Source organism: Gossypium hirsutum, chromosome D08, assembly GCF_007990345.1.
Source record: "Gossypium hirsutum isolate 1008001.06 chromosome D08, Gossypium_hirsutum_v2.1, whole genome shotgun sequence".
Lineage (NCBI taxonomy): Eukaryota > Viridiplantae > Streptophyta > Magnoliopsida > Malvales > Malvaceae > Gossypium > Gossypium hirsutum.
The window spans coordinates 66,700,563-66,715,612 of NC_053444.1; the positions used below are offsets into that span (position 1 = coordinate 66,700,563).

Here is a 15,050-nt window from a genome sequence, read left to right on the forward strand (position 1 = left end):
CCAGAAAGGCTGCTCCACCGAAGAAAGGAAACAATAGTGTTGGACACTGTAATTCAAGATAGAAATGAACTTCAAAAAGTGGAGAACAAATTGAATAGATAGCACTGAGTTGCCAAGTTACCGGCAGCTTTGAGACCAGCAGCAGTAGTTCCAGCTCACCGGATAACCTGCAAAACACACAAAGGAAGATAAACAGTCAAGACGAAGGAGACCGCAGTTCATTTACAACAGAAAGGCAAGATACATGAATAACGGGCCTTTTTTGTATTACACACTTTACGCAAAGAATTACAAAAGCAAACCCTCCAAGGCCGAGGAGCTTACACAGTTTACAGTTCTTTTGTGAATAAAACAACACTATCCCTACATATAAATGTACAATCATGATGCATTCAGCTCGGGGATGAGACGAGATACATGAATGGCGGCTTTTCCTTTGATAAAATGTTTTCAAATCTGCAACTACCATCCATATCGAAGACAAAACAACTTTGTGCAAAAGAATTACAAAAACAAACCCTAGCGAGGCCAAAGGAGCTTACACTAATTTGCAGGTTCTATTTGTGACATAAAACATACTATCCCTCATATAAAATGTACAAATCATGAATGCATTCAACAGGGATGAAGACGAGATACATGAAATGAATCGGCTTTCTCCCATTATTAAAAGTGTTTCGAATGCAACTACCATCACATCGAAAACAAAAACAATTTACACAAAAAAATACAAAAAGCAAACCCTCCAGGGCCAAGGAGCTTAGACTAGTTTGCACGGTCTTTTTACTGACATAAAACACACTATCTCCTACATATAAAATGTACAACAGTCATGATCCACATGCTCATTGCTAATATCAAGAATCTTTCCAGAAGAATGACATAATATATAAAACTAAAAACAGAAAATGTTTCGATGGCCCAGGGAGCTCAAAGTTATTACGTTTGCAACTTACCACAAGCCACACATCGTTTTGAATAGCCAGTCAATAGGGGGCAGTTGTCTAGTGAGTACACAAAGTCCTTCGGTTTTTCCACTGCACAAAGATAATTAACCACTATCCACTTCCTACCACATGAAAACACTGAAAAATCTAACTAATAAAAGACGAGAAAAGACAAGTGAAATTCAATCGCCAAATAGACCACACCCAGCCTTTGTTTATAATGAACTCTTTGTCCAGTTTTCTCTAGAGCTTGTACTATAATCTTGGTCACTCTCCTGGTTGTTTGAACAAGGCTGTTGGAAAGTTCAAAGCAGTTATGAAACATTTAAGCCCAAGAATAAACGAATAATAGATAAAAAAAAATAGAATAATGTGGTTTAATGAAAAGCCAATAAATTATTTTATAGGTAAGAATAAGATGCACATAATAATCAATCCCCAAAATTAAAATAATCAATTACATTAAAAGGAATGTAAAAACTATACGAAAGCACATATACCTCAGACCTCAGAGATAATAAAAAATAAAATATCAAAATTGTGCATGAAGAACAAACTGTTAGCAACTCCATTTTACTGTTTAAAAAAGGAAAAGTTGTAGAAGAAAACTCACGAGAACTACCAAAACCAATATAGTAGGCTTATCACCAGCATCGATCCATTTAAGCAAGCGACTCTGGTGGCTTATAACTGCGATGCCAGGTCAGGAAACAAAAGCCGACCACGTCAATATCTTCTTTCCCACAGTCTGCAGGAGAAAACCATTACCAATCAAACATGCATCCTTCAAATGGCAACAACAAGATACAACAAGCATGACATTTTTTACTTGGACATTTTTTATCAAATGTAAAGAAAGAAAATTTTAGAATTGGCCAAGGATCTATGGAAGACCTTTAATGGATTCCGAAATAACTCCTGTAATCAGGGTTTCCCAGTACCTTTTCAAAAATGTAAAACGAAAACGAAATATTAGAATTGGACCAAGGATATGAAAGACCTTAATAGTATCAGAAAATAACTCCTAGATATCAGGGTTTCCCAAGTACCTGACAAATTAGTCCAATTTAAGGTACACATACAGAAGCAAATATAGCTCAGGGGATGGTTGACAGCCTGATAGTGCTAGTAATGCAGCAATGTTACAGATACGACACTCATACAAAAGCCAAACAATGCTTGACTAAATTGTTAAATTGATCATTAGGAATGTAGAATTGATTAGTTAATACAAACAGTAAGGCAACTAACAACGGGAATACTACAAATTGGCAAAGAAGTAATGCAGAGATATTTAACTCCATAAAGATAACTTCACTATACAAAGCAACCATAAAAATCTCTATATTAGTTCAGAAAGCACCATAAGATTCTCGATATAAGTTCAGGATTTCCCCTGAGAAACTTTTTTTAACAAAGGCAAAAAGACTGAAAAGTAGCTCATCTTGAATCAATATGCTCCGAATCATCAACTTGTACAAGTATTTGTCAAATAAATGAAGCGTTTTATCAGTCTAAGGGATGTAAATTAAAATGACCTTTTGGTTGGGGAACAAGGTGAGGGCTCCATATATACCCGTAAGGCACATCTGGAGGAGAGCTATAGGATCTCCTCATAATAGGTAACAGGTCTCACCTTCAGGCGTTTTCTTCTGAACTCATTTATCATGTCCCGTATTCCCACCATATTAGGGCTCATACAATATGATATGAAAGCTGTATTCAAGATTACCAATATATGAGTAGACCTCATGTAGATAAATCCCAAGACTGGAGAAGCAAAACCAGACTCACTCTGTAACCAGCTTGACGTGTTTAACACGAGATAAGGATGGGGAATTCACTAGTAGCCTGACAGAGGTGAATAAAAGACAATGACTCAGTAATTATTCTCATTTCTGAACTCACACATACAAGAATACACAATCAGTCCTAGAAAGGATTGAATTGTCACAAAAAGAAAAGCACCAAAGATGAGCAATGCCAGAATACCGATGCATGCACCAATCCAAAACCTATTCATGATAGAAAATATATGAAGTGGTACATTTAGCGCTCTGCAACATGTGTATCCTAAAGCATTTTTTCCATAATGAATAGAGAAGAGAGAGAGAGACAGAGAAAGGAAAGGGCAAAGTCTTATAAGTTTGATGCATCACAATACCATTTAAATAGAGAACATGAATATGAGAGCAAAAAAATGGACAGCTTAAAAATGCTCAATTGTCTTCAGACAAAAAAAATACAGCTTAAAATGAGATAAAACAAAAGACCCTTTCCAATCACAATGTTCAATTGTCTTCAGACAAAAACATACAGCTTAAAAATGAAAGAGGTAATAGGCCCTAACCATATGCTGGAGGATTGGCAATTATGGCATCTACATCAAATTTAACACCACTGTGAGGATCGTTTCCTTGCATGCATCAAGAAGAGAGAATATTATATCCTTCAATTTGTTGCCTCTGAACAGGAATTTCTGAAGGATTTGACGGCAAGAATCCTTTATTCTTGACCATATCTGCAGAAAACTCAGTGATCAGTGCAATACTTACAAGGTAAAGAGACTCCTAATTCATATGCCTGGAAGTAGACAAAAGACAATGTCTTAGACTTTTCTAGTGATTTAAGGTAATCTTTAGTAATTACTAGAATAATGAAAGCAAGAAGATCCAATATTGCCAAATGCATGGGTATCCAACACCTTTATACAAAACCAGAGAATCAGGAAAGGGGGGGGGGGCAGAAAACAGAGGCCTGTAGTAGCCTCAATTGGAACATGAAAATACATAAGGCCACTAAACAGACCTTCTGCAGCACTTTTCTCTCACAAAGAGCTTTTCAATTGCTCATAGAATCTTCCAGATGTCCTTAAAAATGTGTTTTATTAGAGTTTGTGCTTTTTGGTATTTGATGAGAAAGCGTGTCTAAAAATAAATAAAATCAAGATTAAAAATGAATCTACCTCAAACAGGTCCCACCTGTGCCATATATATTTCCAGGGCAACTAGATGGAGTTATAACAAAGGATCTTACCCTCAATAATAAGTAGATATTTAGTTTAGTAATATTATTAAGTGACATGTAGGTTACTTACAGCCAGCAAGAACTTTTGGATCTCCCCCTAAAGGGTAGAACTCTAACCCAGCATCCAAAACGAAATCTTTAAAATTTGAGTGTGTTGCCAATCTAACCCTATGACCATCTGCCTGCAAGCAAAATTTGAACTCCATCAGCTCAGAAAATTAGAGACTATGGTTGAAAGAAAAACTGGGAAAAAAAGGACAACTACACAACCATCATAATTATTGTATAAGAAATAAAATCCTACAGCAACAATTTCTCTGCATGATGAATATAGTGATATCAACACCATTAACTGTTTTTGACATATTCTCTGTTTACCAACGTCACTTCCTTGAATATTACTAAAATCATGGAAGAATAAATTTGATTGCCCTTTTCTGTCTTGAGTCAATGTTAACAAATCAGGGTTGTAACTGGATGCCATATCTAAGGGAAAGAAAGCGACCAAAAATTATGAAATTGAAGTAATTATGTTTTAAATTTGAATTAGAACATAAAAATGCTTTTCTAATTTTAGAAAACTTAACGTTTCTAGTGACATTCCCTTTAAGAAATTTATGCAGTTGCCTTTATCACGTTGCTGCTGTCTACCATAAGATTCCAATCCTGAAAACATCCATCCCTTTTCACATTGCTCACTAACCAAACCTCATATCTTATTTCTTGCACCCTCTGTCTTGTCACAATTACCAATCTAAAATCTTTTCTTTACAACATCAAAGTAGCAAGTCTGCACCTACACTGTCTTTAGCTCACCACACAATCATTTAGACACGCATAACCATTACAAACATAATGTACTGTATTGTACGAATGCCACTGTGATAGCAATATTTGTTACCCAATGATTAAATATTATAAACCAATATTATGTCATGCAACCAAAGTTTACCATGAAAGCACTAGAACACAGTCTAAGTGCAGGCTCTTTGATAAAGATACCAAACCTGCAGCTGTATGATACTTCAAAGTTCTAAAAGGCTATTACAAGGTTGCCTGGATGAGAAAAGGAATGTAACCTGTAAACGTTTTCCAATAGCAACAAATGGTTGTACATCTCCTCGTGTTCCCACAATAAGCATTACTATTTGCAGTGGAGGTATATTTGGGATATCTGTTGGGTCTATATCATCTTTCGCAGAGCAAACGACATAATCAAGTGCATGTGGTTTCATATCAGTAGGAAAATCACATTGTACGGTTCCATCATGTTTCACAATAGCAAGTCGAGGCAACCACTTGATCTGCAAAAATAAAGAATTTGAAGATAAGGTTTAAAGTTTCATTATCAACACAAAAATGGAGAAGTAGCAAAGTGAAATTTAAAAATAAAATATTATAATATACAGGGAGGACCATAAAAGGGAAACTCTCATTGAAATAGCCAAAGTACAATAAGCCAAGACTAAGAATTCGAAATGTTAAACTTCCACCCATTTTGCTTTTAATCAAGCATTATATTCTTATGATTTTGCCTAAGCATGAATCTGTTTCTCATGTATAAGCTGGAGAAGTTGACCCGATGCTGACCCAAACCAAGTTAACCAAGAAAAGGCAACAATCTGAACCCATCCAACCTGAATCAAGTTTGAAGACAAAATTCTGACCCAAAATGAACAGAACTGACACGAACTGAGTTTCTTTTAACTCAAAATGATGTAAGCTTAAGTGACCGACCTGCCCCAATTGCCACCTCTATCCACGTAGGTGCAGTAACAGGTTTGCAATTATCATGCTTCCAGTATCAATACAGACACATTGATGCTGATAAAATCAAGTCACTTCACAAAATCAAAAAGCACTTCTCAAATGTAATGGAATTATACCCCTGAATTAAAACTAGTTTAATTTAGAACACTGGTCCTATGACCGTTTAACTCTATGCAAGTATCAACACAAAAACAAAGAAAACAAAAGTACAACCAAAGGTTAACATCTCATACCTTCTTTCTAAATGGAACTGTATCATCCAAAAATTTGGACGCATATTTAACCAGTTTGCTGTGTGTTAGTCTCCGAGATTTTGATAGCTGATTAGATCCTGAATCTATGGCAGAAGTAGATGCTTCAGCATGCATGTTTTGTCCAGCCAAAGTCCTTTCAGTAAAGCATGGTAGAGTCGTTTTTGTGGCAATAATGATAGTATGCATGATTACCTTCATTTGAATAAAGAACACATGCTAAGGCATTTACAAGTAAGATTATTATGATAGTGGATTGGTCAGAACTAGAGCAAGGGAAAAAAAACCCTAGAATGCAATGCAATACAAAAACAAATAAGTTTCAAACTTTATGGGAAATGACACAAGTTACATGTAATAGTATCTCTGAAACTTTCTTATACACATGCTGAACAGGTAGCATTAAGTCATTTGATGGCATCAACTACAAGTTGACACGGACAGGGATAAAAGAAGAGTTAAGACTTATTACCAAGCATGTACAGAATTACCAAGTACCAACATTAAGTTTGGATTTTCTCTAGATAATGCTAGTTCATTATTTTTCGTTCTCCCAAAGGGATTAAATTGGCCGATTTTATTCATAATACTATCATAAATATCTACATGTCCCATTTCAAACACAAAACAAACTTTTCTCATTAGTGATCAAATTAAAAAAATACATACACATATAAATGCCATATTAAAAAAACACAAACCTGATGCTGAAGAACTCTTATCATCTTCACTGACAATTTCAACATCAGGCATATCACTTGAACAACCTAAACAAATCACATATCTCATAAATCCACACCCGCTTGAAAAAAAATGTTACATTCGAAAGCAATTGCTGAATTAAATCACTTAAATAAACAGTAAATCAAATAAAAGTAAAACAAATCCAAAAAAAATGTAAAAAAAAAACCATAAAACCTGAAGAATCAGCACAATTGGAATCATCGGCAGGAAACATCAATGGAAATATCGCGGGAAACAACGTTAGTGTTCCGACGAGTCGCCTCAGGCAAATCCGCCATTTTGGTCAAATGAAAAGAGTTTAAAGAAACCCTAGCAGACAATGATGAAGAAGAAGAAGAAGAAGAAGAAGAAGAAAAAGAAGAATATTCTGAGAGGAAACGAGAGAATTTAAAGGTTTCCTTTTGTGTTTCTTTTTTCACGAGAAACGGAAAAGAAAAAGAAAAAGAAAGGAAAACAAAATGGAGAGACGTTGGATGGGAATAAAGAAAGCCGGACACGTGTAAAAACCTTGACCGTAGATGTTTTTAGTAAAGAGCGCCAATTAAAGAATTTCAGATTTGTTAACCAACTCCACCAGCCGAAACATTATGTCAAAACCCGTAAAGGTACAATAATTTTTTATATAATTTTTATATATTTAATTTTTTAATTATTGGTAAAAACCATAAATATTCCCTTACTTATTCTATTTTTTTAACTCAACTATATTCTTTTTATTTAATTATTTAAATCTTTTAAAATTCTATAGTTTTTTATTTAATCACTAAGTTTTTCGAAATTAAATATTTTAAGCAACCCACTATTAAGTGAATAATGGAATTCTAATTTAATTTTTTGGAATTTTTGCATAATTATTAAACTTTCATAGTAAAAAAGATTAATATATAATGAGGTGTTTGAATTTGGTAACTTATATCATCTTGGTACCAAAATTTAAAAATCGTAAACCAACATTATACTTTTTTAAATATCTGACTAACTCTATTAAAATATGTTGTCGTGACACTAATGATCAATAACATGGTGACATATGACAAACTCACATTTTGACACATGACAAATTAAAAAAAATATTTTTTTATAAATTTTAAATAATTTATTTACTTTTGTCACATGTTAAAATGTGAAGTTACCACATGTCACCATGCAATTATTAATCAATGCCATGTCAACATATTTTATCGATGTTATTCAGGTACCTAAAATAAATATCAAATTAGCTTATAATTTCAAATTTAAGTACCAATTTAATCCAAAAAAAAGTACCAAATAAATATAAATTACTAAATTTAAATACTTTCGTATATATTAACCAAAAAATTCAACCTTAAGTTATTTGTTATGGTTTTGCTTTAAAAGAACTCATAAAGAAGAGTTTTGAATACATTAACCAATATTTGACTTTTAAACAATTGCAATTTGATCCAAAAAAAAAGCCAATAGCAATTACTGTAGTTAAGTCAAAAGTGTCTAAAAAAATTGAGAGTAAATGCAATTGTTTAAAAGTCAAATATTAGGTTAATATAATCAAAAATTTATTTTTTTATATGTTTTTAAAGCAAAATGACAACAAAGTTCAAAATCCTTTTACTGAAATTTTAATAATAATGTGAAAATTTTCAAAATTCAAATCAAAATTCGTTTACTTCGCTGAATCGCATCTAAAATATTTAATTTAAAAAAATTAATAATTGAATAAAAAAATTTATAATTTAATGATTAAAATAAAATTACTTACACAATTGAGTGACTACTAATGTAATTTACTCTTTAATTGTTTATAATAAATGTATTTAACAAATGATTTGAATTTGCTTCTAGCCTGTATGCCTTTTCAAAGGTCATGTTATATTTGTTAGCTTCTATGCCTCTTCAAAGGTCATATTACATTTATAAGCTCTTCTCTGTTTTTGAGTTTTCTCAAGGAAATAAAAGGTTTGTTTTTAAGTCCATGTATTTTTTGAATTTAGTTATTATCTTTTTATTTTAAAAATCTAATTTATTTATTTTTTATATTTTAATATTCAAGTTTAACAATTAATACTTTTATTTTTTTATAAAGTTCTTTTGTATGACATTTTGAAAGTAGAAAAGATACTCATTTGGTAGTCATATAATTGAAAAAACATTGTAACAAACTAGCAATTAAACTTGAATTTAAAATCTAAAAATTAAAAAAACTAAATTCTTGAAAATAAAAATATAAAAACTAAATTTCGAATTTTCGAAGAGTATAAAAAGTTGAACAACATATTTCAACTTTTTTCCTCTGTTTTGGGGTTTTATTTTATAAGATTTGATATTCTTTTCATAGTGTTTTGTTAAATTAAATTTCGGGAATTTTTTATAAATTTTTTCAAGGGTTCAATATTAGATGACTAATTGAGTTTTGAAGTCTGAATCCATAAACATGAAAGAAAATTTTCATGGCTGGATGGTAATGTGATCAGCATGAGTTCTAAATATAGATCGACTTTGCGATATCTAAATCCAACTAAATTCATTTATAAATAATAATTTAAAAAAGAAAACTGAGAAAAAAAATTGTTCATTTATATGTGATAAATTGACAGGTGTGGATCACATGCAAGAAAAGCACAATATCTTACCCTTCGCATTTATAGGCAGCTTTGATGCACATCAATGGCGGAGTTCCTCATGAAAAAGTGTACCTTTTTATTTATTAATTTGATTATCGAAGAGCTATATATATATATTCAGTTTTTTAAAAGTTAATTATACATTTACACGATTCTTAAAAGATTATATATTCATATTTAAGTCAGAATAATATATATTAAACACAAATATCTCGATCATCATTAAAAATCATTAACTGCACATATATATACTGTTACTCGAACTCGAGATAAGTTCGGCATAGGTAAAGGGGAAAGCTAGGAATTTATTACTGAGGGATCAAAGATGGGGGCTAAAGGTAAAAAAAAACTTTTAAAAGGGCTTAAATTTAAGACTCAAAAGGGACTAATATTGGTATTATACCAATTAGCTAAGGGGCCAGCGCCACTCTCTGCTCCCCGTTATGTCCTGGCAAGTCTGAAACCATGGTACAAGATGCATTTCATAAAGGTCTATCAATTAGATGAAGATCAATTAGCCCACGGAATTGGTCCGATTCAAAGAATTGTTGGAGAAACCTGTTAGATTGAAATCTGGGTGACCTAATGATGCAGATTTGGAAGGATAGACTATCTTAGTAAGCTAATCTCGTCCATCTATATGATTTGATATAGATTATTGGTTTTGGGAGAGCTCAACTTAAATAAAAAAACTCCCCCTAATAAAATTCTTTGAAAGCATTTATTCAAACACCTCTCGTGCATTATTTTTTGTGATTTTTTTGTTCTTTTGTGCATTCTTTTGGCTAAGTTACTTCCGCTATATAAACTGGTGCATTAGAGGAATTCTTGATGAATCATCAATTGTTTGATAGTTAAGTTGACTTAGATGTGTTTGGATCAAAAGGATCTCCTAAAGCCACATGAAACGCGAAACGAAAGTTTTGGTTCCATGACAACAGCAAAGACCTTCACCCTCTGTAAAATTCCTCTTCTAGTGCTCCAAATTTGTGAAGTAATCAATTAATTAAATGATAAAAATTTTAAATTTATAATTCAATATTGACCCCTCAATAAAAAGTTTTTTTTTGCTTCGCCCCTAGTATAGGTATATTCAATCTTCCTTTTTAAGTCTTTTCATACGTTTAAAAATTTCCCAAAGAATCAATACAAGTAACCAAAAATGTCTCGGGTACAACTATTAGACACCGGTAGGGCCTGGCCCCAAAAAATGAAAATTACATTTCAGTCTCTTAAAATCATTAAATTATAAATTGCATTCTAACCCCAATGAAACAAAATTCTGTTCAACCTTTTTCAAAAATAATTAAATCAAACTAATCAAATTATATTTTGATCTAAGAATTTATTATTCAATTCCGCCCTCAAGAAAATAAAGGGTGGATTAACAAAAATTTAATTAGTATGTACTTAGGGAAGTGGATGCTTATTTCTGCTACTAGAAAATGTTACTAAAAACATACAATAAGATTAACAACAAACATGAACACTGATTCTATTGGAATTTCATAAGCAGAAGAAAATTATTAAAGGAGTAAAAAGGAAGTAAAGAAATCTTACAAAAAAAGGGGCTAAATCAGGGGGTCAAATTGGCATTGTGCATTTCTTTTGAGAATGTCTAGTAAATGGCATCTACCACATTGAACAACTCGTTTTGGGCGCTTCAAGTTCTCGACACGAAGAACTTTCTTTTTCGGTCTCCCAGGTGGCCGGCGAGTTTTGGGAGGACGTATCGTGATATCGAGATTTGCAGCTCCACCCTCAGTTCCTTCCCTTGACTCCTTCCAGTAGCTCTTATCCGGGATAGGATTTATCATCTGCAAATAGGTCTCTCGGTGGCTTGCCACCGTGAAACAAGGTTCGGCAAACAGATGAACATTCTGCCCAGAAGAAATAAGTGCGGCTGCAGCGTGCGCGCACGGTAAAACCGTATAACTGCCAACGGCGACAGGAACACACACGACTCCTAATATCAACTATGTTTGTCCGCTCAGTTGAGACGATCTCAAACTCAACTTCATTCGCTCTAAGTACTTGGTAGCAATGAGCATCTGCAATTGCCTCTGAAATCCGCTTCTCGGCGGAGGGAACAAGAATTGAGGTCCATCTTATTCCTGTTTCACGACGATTGTTAACCAAGAGGTTAGTTGAAGGCGATATGTTCCATCATTTGCACAACAGGGAGCTCATGACATTCGAGAGCCCAATTATACAACAACTCAGTCACACCTAGTGTGAAGTGGCCATATCGCACTCCTTCAAAATATGCGACTGCCCAAAGCTGGGGAGGAAGACTTGAAACCATTGTAAAACATCATGTGAGATTTCTACCATTTCTGCAATTTTGCTCTCGAACTCGGCAGAAGTGAGAGCATAAACAGCATTCCAAAAGATATTAACCATTTCGTGTTCTTAAATGTATCACGGAAATTTCACTGATATAACGTAGACAAAATCCATGAAAAGCGCTCGGAAAATGGGCTTCTACCGCGCCCACAATGCTTTGCCGTCTTTCAGACAATATCGTAAGTCTGGGCATGTTTTCAGTGTTCACACCAAGAAGTTTTCTCAACTCTGACACGAACCACATCCAATTTCATCATTTTCAACATCAACAATAGCAATTGCCAAGGGAAACAAAGCATCATCAGCATCAACTGCTGCGGCACAAAGCAATGAACCAAGTATTTTCCTTCAGATCCACCTTATCGAGTTCCAGAAGTGGTCTACAAGCATTTATAAACCCGTAGATAGATGCACGGTAAGAAATAAAGAGGCACTGGAAACAATTTTCTTGTCGAGTGGCAACAACCGATGCAACACTTCCTGGGTTGGTTTTCCTTATTTGCTCACAGTATGCAGGAAGAAGGCGATACCCTTCTTCAAAAGTCCATGAAGTGCAGCCATACTCCGTTCCTTCCCACGCCAAGCTTGCATATAAGAAACAGCAACTCCATGCTGGTCCCGAATATCTTGCAATATTTCTTTCGGCTTGTACTGTGGGTTATCCCGAATACGTGCTTCTACTGATCTTGCAACCCAACCCACCGATGCTTGCTGATGATGGAGGTTACGAACCCCTTCACATGTATGCTCTCCGTGCAGAGTTCTAATCGTGAAAGTTGGAACTCCAGGACATTTTGCCACATGGACATGCCATGGACAACCTTCTTTGGAACACTTGGCTATAAATCGGCTTCGATCAGATTTCACTATCCTAAGGTCAAATGCATTGCTATAGCAATATCTTTCAAGGTTCTTCTGCAAGTTTCAACATCGGGAAATTCCTGCCCAATAACTAATGAATGTTCTACAATGGCATCAGAAGAATCGGGTACCACTAAAGCATGATCCATCACCAAAGCAAGAAACAAATGAAACAACAGTCTAATGTGGTTCAAAGGGCTCCCTCCATGCAATAAGCAGATATATATACTCTTAGTTAGCTGTAGATAACGTGGTAGAAGAAAAAAGGAAGGAAATTAGTATATATTCTTCAGGGGCTGAGGGGGTTCGGGAAGGTAGCCAAAAGAAACCAGACATCAAATGTAAATAATTATACCAGTATAGTTAATCGACATAGAAATCGAAACAATTTTCTTCCCTATAAAACAGCAACATTGCCAGCTTAATCCCTTTTCAAGCTGTCAGTTGGCGCAGCAACTGATTTTAACACCAAAAGGAATAGAAAACACACCTGTGACAGAAAAAGAAACTAATGAGTAGTAGTTTCGAGATGAACAATTTAACAGTAACCTTCTTCATAATGGGAAGGGGAAGGAGAATTGAGTTCAAGAAGGCCGGTGAGCTCTACAAACATCTGTGTATAACAATTAAAAGAAAACAATCCAGAGAAAGGGGCAGAAAAGTACAATATTGAAATTTGGAAAAAAATTCAAATGGTGTGCGTTGATTCCTATAATTCCTAAACATGGATACCAATAGCAAATCATCAATAAAACAATGAAGAACAGTAATTTAGCAATTCTAGAATTAATAGGTATTTGCAAATTTTTCTTAACATGACAAAGGGAAATTTTCCATCAAAGCCGCATCTCCCTGCTCAAGGATCTTTTCGGTTCAAGGCTAATCTTAAATGGTATCACATTTAAATTCGAAAGACAATGCCGTAAATTTCATATAACTATGATGAATCGCCTGAAAGTTTTCACATAACCAAAATAGATTCAAAGGCCAACAACCCGATTCCATATAACTTGAACCCAATCAACTGGAAAACTAAAAAGACTTGAAACCAGATGAACTAGAAGGCGATCGTTTTCCTACTTCTGGTAGCGTAAAATTGATAAACCTAACCAAATAACCAACTCAACTAGCCTGAAAGCCGACACAATTGAAGCCAATAACACCAAAAGTCCATGACCAAAATCTAACAAACTCAAAACACCTAAAATTGAAGCCACCATGGCTCACCTGATTGTTCCCTCTTGTTGAAGGGACTAAAATCAGGCTAAACTTTAGGGAGAATAAAAAGAAAGATGATATTGATGATGGAAAATAGGATGATATAGAGAAAACTAAGAAATCATGTCCCAGGCTCTCTAAGCAATCACATTCAGAACAGGACAAAAAATGCAATGCTTTGCAACTACAAAATCGATATAAGCTATTTAAAAGTTTTAAAGAAACAACATTTTACTTAATATCGGCAGATTATAGAGCGTGATATCCAGAAGCAAACTTCACCGGATTTTGCCAAGACTTCAAATCCTATTTATAAAAGTAAACTAAAAGGATGCATAAACTAAATGAACAGCATAAAAGGATTCACTAACACATATCTATCAAACAAGGGCCCATAGAGCAGATAGTAACTAAATTCTACTAGACAGCATAAGCATGAATCGGGCATTAATCAAGATGTAAGAGAGACCTTCTGATGAAATTTTACCCTTGCAGCCGAAGATACAAAGAACTTTTCCATTGCATCATAAAACTCTTTAACAAGCAGAAAAAACTAGAATAATTTACAGTAAAGGTGAAATTGGGTGGATATCATAGCAAACTAAAAGCTTTCAATTCAATGCCACAGTTTTCCTGCAGTGAAACAAATGCAAATTTATGGACTGCTTAAGAAACAAATGATAAACATTTGATTCCTTAAAAAATGACTAAATAATTCAATCACCTAAGTTCCAAGTTCAAAAAAATTGAAATTACAAAATGGGATAGATTCAAGGGGCATCATAATTGAACTCACATTAAACTCAATGAAAACTTTTAACAAGATTAATACCTTTTCTAAACTCAGCCAATCACTAATTTTAAACGCATTAAACAAATCAGTTCACTTTCTTTCACCAAAAACTGGAAAATTTAAATACCCAATGGACCAAAGAGAAAATATTACCTTGAATTAAATTAGGTCTAGCTATTTAAAAATCCCGCGATGCCGACAAGAATAAGGCTCTTTTTATTTTCCTCCTCATTTGAGAAAGAAATGGAAGCTAAAGAAACCCTAGAATAAGTGAGAAAGTGGGGTAATTGGTGAAGGAAAAATGGAATTAGACAAAAGAAGTTGTTTTGTTTTGTGTTTGGATGATCGGAAAATGAAGAAAAACTGGAAAAATGATGGGAAAATTTTCGTAATCGTTTTCTCTCTCCTTGTCTGATAGTAAATAGCAGTTTATGAAAGAGAAATAACATTTTTAAGGGATAACGTCTCATTTAGCACCTGTCATTCATAAAAT

The 15,050-nt window shown here is 33.9% G+C and overlaps 2 pseudogenes; both read right to left on the reverse strand.

Annotated features, from left to right (window-relative positions):
* LOC121220385 (sterol 3-beta-glucosyltransferase UGT80A2-like) overlaps positions 1 to 7,172 on the reverse strand; it is an 8,122-nt pseudogene extending 950 nt beyond the window's left edge.
* A 3,637-nt stretch (positions 7,173 to 10,809) lies between these two features.
* Positions 10,810 to 14,992, reverse strand: LOC121219983 (uncharacterized; annotated as a pseudogene).
* Between the last annotated feature and the right edge of the window lie 58 nt (positions 14,993 to 15,050).